This window comes from Eleutherodactylus coqui, chromosome 2 (assembly GCF_035609145.1).
Source record: "Eleutherodactylus coqui strain aEleCoq1 chromosome 2, aEleCoq1.hap1, whole genome shotgun sequence".
Lineage (NCBI taxonomy): Eukaryota > Metazoa > Chordata > Amphibia > Anura > Eleutherodactylidae > Eleutherodactylus > Eleutherodactylus coqui.
This window is the reverse complement of record NC_089838.1, coordinates 212,694,740-212,709,722: the sequence shown is the minus strand read 5'-3', so window position 1 is coordinate 212,709,722 and position 14,983 is coordinate 212,694,740. Positions and strand designations below refer to the sequence as shown.

At 46.2% G+C, this 14,983-nt stretch overlaps 1 protein-coding gene across 1 annotated transcript in view; it reads right to left on the bottom strand.

Moving 5' to 3' along the window:
- Positions 1-965, bottom strand: part of SCAMP5 (secretory carrier membrane protein 5) — a 32,227-nt gene extending 31,262 nt beyond the window's left edge. The window contains exon 1 of the mRNA XM_066592449.1: positions 751-965. The gene's annotated coding sequence lies outside the window, so the exon portion shown is untranslated. The remainder of the gene's footprint in view (positions 1-750) is intronic.
- Between the last annotated feature and the right edge of the window lie 14,018 nt (positions 966-14,983).

Sequence of the window (14,983 nt, the reverse complement as noted above, 5' to 3'; positions counted from 1 at the left end):
TTCATCCACAAGGTGCAGAAATCACCGCACAAAACCCGTGTGGAGATGGATATGCAGTATGATATTCAATTCCATTGCCATTTCCGCCATGGAATTCACCTCTTGTCAATGAGGGGGGTGAATTCTGCACAAAAATACATGATGAACCCCGAACCAGAGGGTCCAGGCCTGGAGGCAGGCGCCCCGCGGCTGACCTGCTGCGCACATCCACTATAATTCAGTCCGTGTGAGATGGGCCCAAGGCGGGCTGCAGGATCTTGCAGCAGAATGTGACCCTGTGCCCGGCCGGTGACCCTGCCTACCTGTCTTCTGTACTGTGGATGGTCCAGGCGGCTTCCCGTCGCTAGGCGATAACGCAGGTCCCGCAACCTGTCCGCCGGCTTCCATTGACTTCAATGGAAGGGGCCCGCACAAAAATACAACATGCTGCGATTTTTCCTCCGCAATTGATTTCCGCTCGCGAACAGGAAAAAGCGCTGGGTCTATTATCCCAAAGGCACAACGGAGGATCCAGGACTAGACAGGGTCTGTGGGGACAGCGTCACATCTACCTACTAACACAGCAGCCAGAGACATGAATGCAGGAACCCGAGACAAGCATATATATATATACATACACACAGACTAACCCAGAAGCCCCTCAATGTCAGCCTGTCATTGTGCTGAGCACCCTCCTGTATGCAGCACGGCCCCTCCATCACACCGCACAGCCGGTCACCCCGACACACCGCTCGCACAGCCAGCACTCACCCGGTTCTAGCGCTGAGCCGCTGCCGCACTGATTGTCATTTACACGCAGCGGCCGCCGATACTTCTCCTGCGTCTCCTCTCCCGTCTCTACCCACGTCCTCGTCTCGCGAGACTTCCACACGTCGTTGCGTGGGTCTATTGTTCGTGATTACAGTGTCAATAAAGTTTATACAAGGATAATCCGGACCGTAAGATTCTTCTGCCTCGGCAGTGTCCTTATTACAGAGTGTAATAGGATTCTAAGGAGTCTTCTGCACACTGGGCGTGGTCTCTTCCTAGTGGGCGTGGCTCCATCATACTAACGGCCAATAGAAACCAGACCTAACTGCAGGAGGCGTGTAATTAGCACTGATTGGAGCCACCTGGTTGCATGTTGGTTTAATCCCTTAAAGACCTGAAGGATGGCACTGGTGCTTTTACCCATGGGGTGGGTTTATGGCCTTATTTTTTTTGTTTCCTGGCCTGACAAAATTATGTTTGCTGCATTTTTATATTCATCACACATGGAGCTATTTTTTAATACCTTTTTTAACTGATTGTTTTTCTTAGTTTTTTTATTCTATTAGGGGTAATGTGTACAAAAAGTTTTTAAAAATTCGCACTTGTCAACGTGCGTTTCGAGGCTAAAAAGCCTCATATCTCTTTTGTGAAATTCTGATCCCGTCGCGCATTTCATGTTCAATAGAGGATAGGAAGTGTTTCCCATTGCTTCCAGTGGGAAACCTCTAATGGGATGTGAGAGCCATGCAATGTATTTCAGGTCCCACTGACATCAAGAGGCGTTGTGTTCCGAGGAAGGTGAAAAAATAGGACAAGCAGTGATTTTTTTTTTTCCCCCTTGCAGTGTCGCTCATGTGTATGACTCCAATCAAAAGAAGGGAGTTCATATTTGCACAACCGCTGTGCATCTTGTAAAGCACAAAACTTGCGCAAGATTCACGCTGGTGTGAAAGTATCCTCAAGCTCAGACTATAGCATGTTCTAGTTTGCCTTATAAGTAGAGATGAGCGAGCATACTCGCTAAGGGCAATTACTCGATCGAGCATTGTCCTTAGCGAGTACCTGCCCGCTCAGAAGAAAAGGTTCGGCTGCCGGCGCTGATGAGAGGTGAGTTGCGGCAGTGAGCAGGGGGAAGCGGGGGGAGAGGGAGAGAGAGAGAGAGATCTCCCCTCCATTCCTCCCCGCCCGCCACCGGCAGCCGAATCTTTTCTTCCAAGCGGGCAGGTACTCGCTAAGGGCAATGCTCGATCGAGTAACTGGCCTTAGCAAGTATGCTCGCTCATCTCTATGTATAAGGGCTTATTCAGACAGGCGTATATCGGCTGGGTTTTCACGCCTGGCCGATATACGCTGTCCCTCTCTGCAAGGGGAGGAGGCGGGCCTGGCCGGGAGCTAGTACACTGAGCTCTGCTCCCTCTCTGCCCCTCACCAATGCTTGCAATGGGAGGGTGGGGTGGAGGGATTGAGGTGGAGCTGAGCTCCACCCATCCCCCCACCCCCCATTGCAAACAGTTGAGAGGGAGCGGGAGCTCAGAGCACTGCTCCCGGCCCGCCTCCTCCCCTTGCAGAGAGGAACAGCGTATATCGGCCAGGCGTGAAAACCCAGCCGATATACGACTGTCTGACTAAGCCCTTAGACTGCTGTATATATGTGGGTTCAGAAGCTGTCTGCACAGGAAAGATCCCCATTTCTATCATTTCCCCATAGGCCGCTTTCAGATGAGCGTATTTTACCTCTGTATTTAGTCCATGTTTTGTAGACTGTAATATGAAGTTTCTGGAAATCTATGTATCTATTTACATGGCTGGATTTTTTAAAAATGCACCACAATAGATTTTTACCTTCATATTTGCATTTATAGGTATTATTTTGTACTGGGCAAATACAGATCAGTATTGGCCCAGTAGTAAATAAAACCAATGACAGCAAATCCAGAGGCAAATACTGATCAAGCAGTGCTGAAAATACTGATGCATACAGCGTACTGTCATCTGTGACACCTCCATTACAGACCTATTACAATGCGCTCATCTGAAACTGGCCATAGGTGGGATTTATGCAACTGATTTGTCAATTCCCTTGCCATATAATTAAATCCCATCAACCTCTGTGTAGGTGTGCAGTCCGCAAGGGGCACACAGATTGACCTTTTTTCTCCTCTTGGAGATAAGCAGTACCAGTGCTGCTGGCTGCCACTTATCCCTTTAGATGCTCAGACCAACTAAACCTACATGTGTGCTTGGGGAAGGGGAGGCTGCATCAGAGATGATAGTTTTCAGACAAATGGCTTCCAGACATTCAGGCTGCCTTCACACAAGTGTTTTATTGCAGCAACGTTGCAACCATATGATGCATTGGGTTCCAATGCACTTGCCGGCTGCTTTTATGTTGACCAGAAAAGATAGTTCTAGACCTATCTTTTGACCGGAATACGACAGCCGGTCCCATAGACTCTTGTGGGAGCCTATGAGAGCTACTGGCAAAGGTAGGTGGGAGGGAGTTTAGCAGCGGCTCTGCTAAACTCCCTCCCCCTCTCTCTGCCCCTTTCTGGCTGCCTGCAAAGGAAGCGGACGGGAGATTAGCACACTTGTCACATATACACCACAGCTCCGGTTTGGTTGTGGCTGCCTCTCATTCATGCGATTTTTGGTCGCGACGCATGTGGACGAAAATCGCATCGGCTGTGTGACGGAGCCCTTATTCTTATGTCAGTCTTTGGAAAGCTATCGTTGTTACAGCACAGCACACCGATGAATCTTCATATCACTATCATGTTTCAGATGCGCCTATCTCACCCCTTCACGGCTCAATGTTATTTCTTATCTAGTTGTCAATGATTGCGGGATTCAAATCGCAGATTCAAATCTGTCAGATAGGCTCAGTGCGGAGAATCATCAGCATCTCCTGCTCCCCGGCGACGGCTCCCGCGGCGGAGATTTGCCGCATGGTATCACTACGCCCATAGACAGGCAGCCTTACACTACCTCCAGGCTGACACTTACACTCTGTAGGAGCTGCATCCCTCCTCACAGAACACCAAACGTCGTAGACGTCACCAGCACCAAGGTCTCTCTCATGAAATATATAGCACTTCCATTACATTGGGTTTCCACATCCCCAACCTCTCCAGCTCCGTAATAGCCACGTCCTTAGCACACGGGACGCCTGAAATCGTACACATCATTTTCACGAGATCTCTACCCACAAAACAACTTCTTATGTGGCCAAATTACTGCATCATGTTCACCTTAAATATACGACAGTACTGCTGCTGCTCGTACAGTACTCCTCTACCAATCAGGTGTCTTGCTGCGCCATTACGAAATAATACACACTTTACATCATGGATACATTAGACTAGAACATAACTATTAACTCTGTGAGGCCTCACACTCAACTATGGCGCAATAACTCCATTATACTTGCATTATTACAGTCTTATAAAGTTCACATCTCCCTCCCTGACCAGGGATTTTACTCTACACAGTCCCAGAGGAACAAGTATGCTTACATCCATGCAGCATCCCCTTCGCCGAGTATTGACTTCTCAGTAGAGATGAGCGAACGTACTCGGATAGGCACTACTCGTCCGAGTAATGTGCCTTATCCGAGTACCGCTGTGCTCGTGCTCAAAGATTCGGGACGCGCTGCGGAGCGGGGAGCTGCAGGGGAGAGCGGGGAGGAACGGAGGGGAGATCTTTCTCTCCTTCTCTCCCGCCCGCTCTGCCCCGCTCCCCGCTGCGACTCACCTGTCAGCAGCGGAGCGCCCCGAATCTTTCAGCACGAGTACAGCGGTACTCGGATAAGGCACATTACTCGGATGAGTAGTGCCTATCCGAGTACGTTCGCTCATCTCTACTTCTCAGTCATGCTGATCCTTCTCTTCTGCGCTGATGGTCCTGTTGCACTTCAACATCACCACCTTAGTTTCTGGCATCTACAGGGAGGAAAACCCCTCTCCTCCCATGCGCTGCAGGGTCCTTTGCCCCAGTTTTCTGGGCGGTCCTTCCATCAGCCATCTACTCACCCCCTGGGTTATCAGGGCCCTTTTGGCCTCGGGCAGTCTCACTCCCGGCAGCGCTCCAATAGCTCCATTTACTTCTATTAGCAACAATGTTTGCTTCTGCTGGAGCTCCCTCTTGTGGCTAACTTTAACAGCGCAGTCTGCAGTAAATATAGAGCTCTATCCAGAATGCCAGAGTGGTCAAGCCATGATTGTAAGGGAGCAGGGCACTGTTCACTCCCTTTACAAAAGTAAAATTACTGTGCTCTGATAGGATGTTGTTTACAGACTTAAACTGTAAACCACATCTGTTTTCTATATCATGTATTGCCCAATACTATAACGTATATTTTTATATCATGCTGTAAATTGATTTGGACTTGAAAAAGTGTTGTGGTGTGATGTATGCATTTTTCTGACTGTACCAGTAGAAGTTTCTTCTTTTTTATATTTGTTGGTTGCAAACAAAAATGTTGATAAAATTATTGATTTGAGGGTGAATTCACACGAACGTATATCGGCTCGGTTTTCACGCCGAGCCGATATACGTCGTCCTCGTGTGCAGGGGGGGGGAGGATGGAAGAGCCAGGAGCAGGAACTGAGCTCCTGCCCCCTCTCTGTGTCCTCTCCGCCCCTCTGCACTATTTGTAATGGGGAGAGGCGGGACAGGGGTTGGGCTAATTCCTGGACCTTAGCCCCACCCCCGTCCCGCCTCCTCTCATTGCAAATAGTGCAGAGGGGCAGAGAGGAGGCAGAGGGGGGGCGGGAGCTCAGTTCCTGCTTCTGGCTCTTCCATCCTCCCCCCCCCCCCTGCAGAGAGAGACAACATATATCGGCTCGGCGTGAAAACTGAGCCGATATACGTTCGTGTGAATGCACCCCAAAAGAAAATCCACCGTATGAAACAAATCTGCAAGTGGATCTTGCTAGGTGAAAAACTGGACCGCACTATTGATCCATCCATTTCAATGGGAGATAGCTGAGCACTTGTACTCAACTATCTTTTTCAGTTGAAATGAATGGACAGGTAGTGGACACATGGGGCCACCGCTCCATTCATTCTGGTAAACTCAAGAATTCCACGCTCGTTATCACTGGGGATGCCAGCAGTTCAACTCCCAACAATCAGATACTGATCCCCTATCCTGTGAATAGGAAATGTCTGTTTCATGGGACAATCTGTTTAACTTATGACTCAGAGGACTCACCATTTTTAACTTATGTGACCAAATGAATATTTGATCATCATTTAAATAGCAAATAAATATAATTGTAATATAACATAACAAAAAACATCAGCAAATTAACTTTTCAATATTTATTAAAGAGGTTGTCTCACCAACGATAAATTTTGTCTTAAAATACGGCCTTATCTTAAAATAGGGCCTTAACCCCTTTAGTGGCACACCCAGAAAATCCCCGAGGTTTGCCGCACTGACCATGCAGTTAAACCCCTAGAAGATTTCCGTGGACAGCTCTAGTGCTGAAATGCTGGCCAGGAAACACAGTTATTGTGCCACTGTACACGTTTGCCATTTCGAAAATCTCCGGGGCTTGCTGCGCTGACAAGGTAAAAATATACCTGCCACTGAAGGGGATAAGATGCACTAATAAACCACAAAAAATCCTGCTTAAAGAGTTAATCCCTCAAATATCTATAGGACATTCACAGGATATTTTGCAGGATATGCCATAAACATACTAAAGGTAGGACTCCCACCTTATCAGGAAGTCCCAACTGGCAGTCTGTAGTAAATACCTATTTTATTACATGCTGCACCACAAAAAAAAAAAGATTTAAATGCATGCATAAAAATGTATGGGGGGTAGTATTATCAGGCAAACGTGGCATGCATGCACATTGAGGCCCCTTTTACATGGCAGTATCTTGGCCAGTATGTTTGCATCAGTGTTTGTGAGCCAAAGTCAGGAATAGGTCTAATAAGCAGGAGAGGTAAGAATCTTTCCTTTATTCCTTTTCTACATACGTTCTGTCCCTAGTGCTGGCTTACAAATACTGAAACACAATTCTTACACAAATACTGCAGTGAAAGTGGCCTTGGTTGGTAGGAAGAATGGATTCTATTTTTTATTGTGTACGGTTTTAATTCCTGGAAAACCGCTGCTGTTGCCATGAACATATAAAACACAATAGTCTAAAGCATCAGGTGTAAAATCATGCAGTTCTTCAGAGAATTTCCTCAGCTGATCAATGGAAGTGTAACCTGTGAAGACCAGAATAAAAAGTACTTTAAAAATATGGAAAACATACAGTTCCTTGTGTGATTCTTCTTGGTAGGTGCAATACATCTATTTTATTTCAAATGTAGATTTTAAAAATGAATTTAGCTCTGTTGTCACCGGTAAGTTTTTGGTTCCATTTTTAATTTTTTAACAGAAGTAGAGATTTTATTAGGATTTTTGAGCTGTCACTTGGCATCACTTAGCCTCTATTCCATTAGTTTTCCATTGCTCGAGCGAGGTGGAACAGCCAATCAGAGCCAGTGCTGGATGAACCAATCACAGCCATTCAATGAATAAATCAACGGCTGTGATTGGTTCATCGAGTGCCGTCTCTGATTGGCTGAGCCACGGTGCTCGTGAACATCACGGCCAGCCCTTCCTGAAGGTGAGGATTTTGATCCTCCAATCCAGGAAGGGCCGGCAGAAGACTGAAGACAAGTGCTGGAAGTGAAGAAGAGACCCGCTTTGGATCCAGACAGCGCGTCTTAGGCGATGTATTATTATTTTTTTTTACTGTAGCTAGGGCTTATTTTTGGGGTAGGGCTTATATTTATATAGTCAATGGGGTATGCACGGCGCTGTTCGGTTTCAACCAGAGATGGACCCACTCAGCCGTGTGGATTCCCCTTTCCTGCTTGCTGAGTGGAGCAGGAAAGAAGAATCCCCAGCGCAAGTGTGAAACCACCCTTGAATGATGTGAGCAGGGCCTAAATTAATAGTAATAAGAAAGTTATAAGAAAGATTAGGTAATGAAATACTATGCGCTACTTATAACCAGAATTAATTAAGTTATTTTACAGGTCGTAAAACAGAGGCCCCCCTCACCACAAACATAGCTGGGCTATAGCTTTTTTAAATTAAATATTTCCCACCACTCTGCAATATACATCAGTTATTGTTTTTGTTCTCTTCAAGCTGTATTGTTTTGATCACAATATATATTTAGTTTTTGATATTAATATTGTCAATTACAGTTTGCGTTATAATTATCATATTACCTTTTCATTTAAAGCAAAAATGTGTTGGTGATAAAATCTAATGTACCAATTTTACCTGAAAACATGTTATTTTCTGGGTACTTATGAAGGAGCATAACATCCTCTGAATGTTCACAGTCAGTTGTGTGCCTTAATAGAAACAATATGGGTATTAACCACAAAAATAAATGTTCTACAAACATTGCACAGGGTATGATAATATTTACACGTGTTGGGTCATATTTCTAAGCACTCTTGATTTTGTTTATTTTTAACAATAATTTGCCACATTTTCTATAAAGATAAAAATGGAACTTAGGACGGCTTCACACCTGCATCAAGGGTTCCGGTTTCTTGCTCCTTTCGAGGAGCATGAAAGGGAATCAACAGAGCCGAACAGCTCTATCTTAGGATGGAACGAAACAGCGCCAAACAGACCCCATTGATTATAACGCAGTATGTTCACTTTCCGCTCAGCTGCCCAGCTCTTAGCCGGAAGATAAAGCTATACGAGTGTCAGATGTGCGTCGGAACCTCCGACCAGAGGCTTCAATGCAGATGTGAAACCTCCCTAAGTTCATAGTGGCAGGGCTGTAGACTCAGAGTCAGTTTTGGGTAGAGTCAGAAGAAATGTACTGAATCCAAAAATATTAAATACTATATAAATATACTGTATAACCTGCCTGATCTTACCATTATACTACAGTAAATGTGTTATTACTAATTGTTATTACCCATCTTGTTCATTAGCCATGCATAGCTGGCTCAGCTAGTTGACTAGTGAAATGTAACAAGCCACTCCCAGCTGAAGTCCTGTAGCCACAACTTTAAAGCCAGTTATAGCCTCTTTGCCTCGCCTGACATGTCCAGCACTAAGTGTCCAGAAACAAGTGTCTTATGCTGTCGAATAATGCAGGTATACAGAGCGGTTCGCCAGAGCAGGAGACAGGTATAATCCACAACCACCCATAGTCTGGAGGAAAATACTCTCCTCTTTGCACTGATCACCATCACTATCCTTCTTTCAAACTTTAACACGCTCTTCCAACACCCAGCCCCAACTCACTTCATCCACATCAGCCCCTCCCTCCTCTCCTCACCCATGCACGGTTCCCATGCACTTTTCAACTTCCTCAGTCGCCTCTAACCCCCCCCCCATACTGCCAAGAAACACCTCAGCCACCCGCACATATCCCCTAACCATGTACTCACTCTCGCTACCCTGATACTCCTAGCCGCAGGGGACATATCCCCCAACCCAGGACCCGACTGATGCTGCCAACTACCGACCCGTCTCAAACCTCCCCCTCATGTCCAAATTACTAGAATGCCTTGTCTACTCCCGCGTCACACGCTTTCTCTCTGACAACTCACTCCTCGACCCCCTCCAGTCTGGTTTCTGCTCTCTACACTCGACCGAAACTGCCCACATAAAAGTATCAAATGACCTGTTGATGGCAAAGTCAAGGGGCGACTACTCCCTACTAATCCTCTTTGACCTATGTGCTGCATTTGACACTGTCGACCATGACCTTCTTACTATGCTCTGCTCTATTGGTCTAAAAGACACTGCTCTGTCCTGATTCTCCTCCTACCTCTCTGACTGCTCTTTTAGTGTCTCCTTTGCTGTCTCTATCTCCCTCTTGCTGTCGGGGTACCCCAGGGCTCGGTCCTTAGTCCCCTTCTCTTCTCTATCTATACAGCTCCAATTGAACAAACTATCCACAAATCCGACTTCCAATACCATCTCTACGCTGACGACACCCAACTATACACCTCTTCTCGTGAGATCTCTGAACCATTCCTCCAAAATATCACCGACTGTCTGTCCGCTGTCTCTAATACTATGTCCTCCCTTTTTCTCAAACTTAACCTCTCTAAAACTGACCTCCTCATCTTTGCGCCTTCCAACAGACCTCCCCTCAGCATCTCCATTCCAGTGTCGGGTATCATCATAACCCCCAGACAGCATGCCCGCTGCCTTGGGGTCACACTGGACCCTGACCTTTCCTTTACCCCCCACATCCAATCTCTGGCCCAAACATGCCACATGCATCTCAGAAATATTGCTAAAATATGACCGTTCCTCACCACAGACACGCTAAAGACACTCGTGGTCGCCCTCATCCACTCCCCCTTGACTACTGCAACTTGCTACTCATCGGCCTCCCCCGCACTAGACTTGCTACACTCCAATCCATACTAAATGCGGCAGCTAGTCTCATTTTTCTATCCAGCCGTTACTCAGACGCCTCTGCACTATGCCAATCACTGCATTGGCTGCCCATCCACTGCAGAACTAAATTTAAACTCCTCAACGTCACCCACAAAGCTCTGCATGGCGCCGCGCCACCATACATCGCCTCCCTTCTGTCCATACACCACCCAGCCCGCTCACTCCGATCGGCTAACACACTCAGACTAAACACCCCTGTAATACGAACCTCACATGCTCGCCTACAGGACTTCACTAGAGCAGCACCCATCCTCTGGAACGCTCTACTGCAAGGCATCTGGACAATTTCTGATGCACAAAATTTCAGATGTGCTTTAAAAACGCACCACTTCAGGGAAGCATACCAAATCTCCTGACCTAGTCCCCCGCTCCTCCCTATGGCTCCCCACACCTTCCACCCTGCCTATTACATACGACCTCTACCCCTGCACCTCCTTACTGCCTCACCCCGTTTGCTTTCTAATAACTGATTTCCACATGAAATCCTCTACTGCCTGTGTTGCCCCATGCCTCGCTCCCCCCCCCCCCTTGTACCCCCTGTACCACCCCCACCCCAATTGCTTCAAACTGCTTGTATCTCACATTGTAATTGTTGTATTGTTTGCATTTATCCCATGCTTGAAAGCGCTGCGGAATAAGTTCTATACAAATAAAGATTATTATTATAATTATGATATGAGTAACGTATAAGGAAGCCAGAGCTGGAGCTGAGGTCGAAATGTGGACAAGGGGAAAAGTCAAAGAGTTGGAAGTTCGGCTTCCGGTATAGTGGGCTTAGAGTTGCTTTCTGTGTTGGTGTTCTGCAGAAATGTGTTTGTAGATGCCCTGCAATGACTCAGGGTGTTCCTGCACCTCAAGCAAACAGTTGTATAGGACTCTGTACAACCTCTGAGTTGTGTATCCCTGTATGCCTTTGTGGTATTACACACAAAGTTCCCATTTACTTCAAAAGGAACTTTATATGTAATACAAACTTTGACCACTACAGTGCGAATGAAGCTGCCCACTGTACACATCAGCTCTGTGCACAAGTGAACTGCTGATTGTGGGGGTCCTAGGCAGAGGACCCCTGCTGATCCACTACTAATGGCCTATCCGGAGGATTTAACCCAGCTAAAATTAATTCTAATAAAGGAGCCTTGCATAATAAAAAAACAAGTTTTAACATCTTTAAAAAGTACAGCTGATCCTTAAGGTGACTCAAAGAATACAGTATTTCACAAAAAGACGAGCACTGGGTAACTCCCAAAGTGTTCACAGACACATCTTTATCACCATTTTCCATCTATTAACTAAAATTTTTAACATGGCAATGGCATAGCCTCTGGACTCCAGATGGCAACCAAAGGGGTCACTAATGTGCCCAGCATTTTACAGGATGAGAAGTAGGTAGGGGAAGTCACCCGGAAAGCCACCGATTCAGCTAGCAGCCATAACGATGATATAAACTAGCAGTTTAGAGGTGTGATGGCATACTGTTTTACATTTTTAATATAGACAAATAGTTATAGAAATATCATATACTATATGACATCATTGCAATCTTGGAATTTTCCAGTAGGGTTCTTACGATTTGCCCTAATAAAGAAAGATGACTTTGAACTGCGACTACGGTATTTAACAGAATAAAGTGACTCCTTATGGGGTGGGGATGGTAAATGCGGGTCCGTTTATATGACACATGATACTGTACTGGGCTGTTCTCATCACTGTACATCTAACCCAGGGCACACTGCAGTATACTGAGCTGTAACATAGTGAATCTACCTCTCATGTTCAGGGTTCATTGGCTCATCCTCTTGATCTCTGTCCTGAAAGAACAAAAATCATTTATCTACTTACACAATTTGGAATTTGCGGTATGAGATGTAGGATTATTGTCATAGTAGATGGAAGATGTAGTGACTGTATAGTAAGCTGCTCGCTCACAGCTAGGGGTGCTATATTATATCAACTTTGCTTTGAATAGAAAAATATCCAGTCCTGATGCGTATTTCCAACATTAAACACAAACTTGGAGGGTAAGAATATTTTTAATCAATATTTTCTGAACTATTTTTCAGTCAGTTTTTCTACTAATAGTTTTTCTATCCACTTCCAAAAACTATTACTAATGTTAATAAGCTTTTAGGGGAATGTCCACACCTAGCATATAGCTGCCTATCTTCTGTTGCAGATTTGCTTGTGGATTATACATAGCATATCCACAACAATTCAAGAAAACTCATCCACATGCTGCTGAAAAAATCCCCAGTATGTCTCATTTTATATATATATATATATATATATATATATATATATATATATACATAGGTGTACCGGCAGGGGGCGCCGGGGTCGCAATGGCGACCCGGCCCCTGCGCTTGAGGGGGCCCAGAGGCTGCCCTCCAGCACATACTTTCACTTCTCCCTGCACTGTCAGCGGCCGCAGGGTTAGTGCGGTCCGGCCGGCCGACAGCAGGAGCCACAGAGGACAGTAGGAGCCATAGAGGACAGTAGGAGAAGGGAGGAGGAAGTAAGTTGGAGAGACGACAGGGGAAGAGGAGGGGGGAGGAGCAGAGAGGACAGAGACTCACCAGCACAGCACGGCATCCAGTGGACCAGGGATGATGAGGTCATCTCCCTGCTGCTTCCGTTCTGCTGACACAGCTGCTCTCCTCACCAAAGAAGTAGTCCTGGCACCGGGGTATGTATCGGCTTGTCTGCCTGTCTGTATGTCTTTCTATGTGTCTGTCTATCTCCTATCTATCTATCTATCTATCTATCTATCTATCTATCTATCTATCTATCTATCTATCTATCTATCTATCTATCTATCTACCGTGTTTCCCCGAAAATAGGGCACCCCCTGAAAGTAAGACATAGTAAGACATTTGCAGAAGTCCCAAATATAAGGCCCCCCCCCCTGATAGTAAGGCATAGTAAAGTGTGCAGGCAAGTCTAGAGGCCTGTCCCCTGCTGCCATTCCCATTGTCTCCTACCTCCAGATGTAGGTAGATCTGCAGACAGTCTGCTGTTATTCTGTCCCTGCTGTGCTGTTGTGAGCTCCCCTTGCTGGCTGGAAAAGTCCATACTGTACGTTCTGTTCCTGCTGTACACGTCTGCTGTGATGAGCTCCCCCTTGTGGCCGGAAGCTGCAATACCATCCCTGCTTACAAGTGGTACAGGAACTTCTGTCTGCAGACAGGTACGTTACTTTACAGCCCTTATTTTTTTTTATGGCTTTGTGTGTGAGTCAGGCAACCTGTGTGTGATTCTTAAGGCTGGGTTCTCACAGAGCGTATTTCCAGCGGAAATCTCGCGGTTTGGCCACAGCGATAAACAGCCAGATTTCCGCTGGGAAAGCACTACTTCAAAACCCACGGCACTTAGCCGCTTGTTTTGAAGCGACCTGGCCGCACGCTTTTCCGTTTCTGTGGCCAGTGAATCCGCACCACAACACCGGCTTCTCCCAGCTTTGCCGTGACAGATTTGCTGTCCCATGTGGACGAGATTTCTGAGAAATTTCGTCCACAAAGCTGGCCAATTGAGGGATTAGCGGCCACAGACGGATTTGCCGCGGCGAAATAAGACACCCCCTGAAAATAAGACGTAGCGCATATTTGGGAGCAAAAATTATTATAAGACACGTCTTATTTTCGGGGAAACAGGGTATCTATCTATCTATCCATCTATCCATCTCTCTCATATCTAGCTATCTATCTATCTCCTATCTATCTATCCATCTATCCACCTCTCTCATATCTATCTATCTATCTCTCTCCATATCTCTCTATATCTCTCTATATCTATCTATCTATCTCATATCTATCTATCTATCTCCTATCTATCTATCTATGAATGTCTCTCATATCTATGTATCAATCTATGTATTTATCTATCTCTCTCTTAGGCCTCATGCCCACTTGGACGCACGGATTTCACTGCTGAATCCCGCAGTGAAATCCATACATGCTCGCAGACATGGAGGGGGTAAATACATTATACTCACCTCTCCAGACGCTGCGGGGCTCCCCTCTGTGCAGGCCGGATCTTCTTTCTTCTGGTCGGCGGACGTGCTTGGCAATATCTAAAAAAATCTCCTGTTCTCCCGCATATCCGCGGCACAGCACAAAAACAACTGCGGCTGTGCCGCGGATACGAACGACTTCCATAGGCTTCAATGGAAGCCGCAGGAGCCGTCCGTGCGGCAGATCTGCAGGAAAATGGAGCATGCTGCGATTTCTTCCTGTGCGTGTGACCCGCACTCCGGGAAGGAATCCCATCTGCATGTTTTTAGCTGCCCTACTGATGCTAATGCATTCCTATGGGCAGCAAGATGCACGGATTTTTTGTGCGGGTGCCACGCGCAGATTTTATAAATAAAATCCGCACGTGGACATTGGCATAGGTACGGGGGCAGTGGGAAAAAGGGCCCGGGGGGGCCCGAGCTGAACTTTTGCACCCGGGCCCCTAAGCCTTTAGGTACGCCCCTGTGTATATATATATATATATATATATATATATATATATATATGTGTGTGTGCAAGGTGTGTGAGAGGGGCTGTTGAGTTCTGTCTTTTCTTTAGTTGTTGTCTGTCTCCTTGGAGAGAAAAAGAGAGCCTGGCCTCATATAACTTAAATCTGAATACAAGAAGAAATGGAAGAGGCTGAGCGGATTTCCCATTAGTGCCGCAAACCCCTTCTTCTCCTTCCCCCTCTTTTTATGAAGTACAAGTGGAGTTTGCCTGCCGTACGGTGTGAGGTGAAAGGTTGCAAAGATTTGTGAGAGT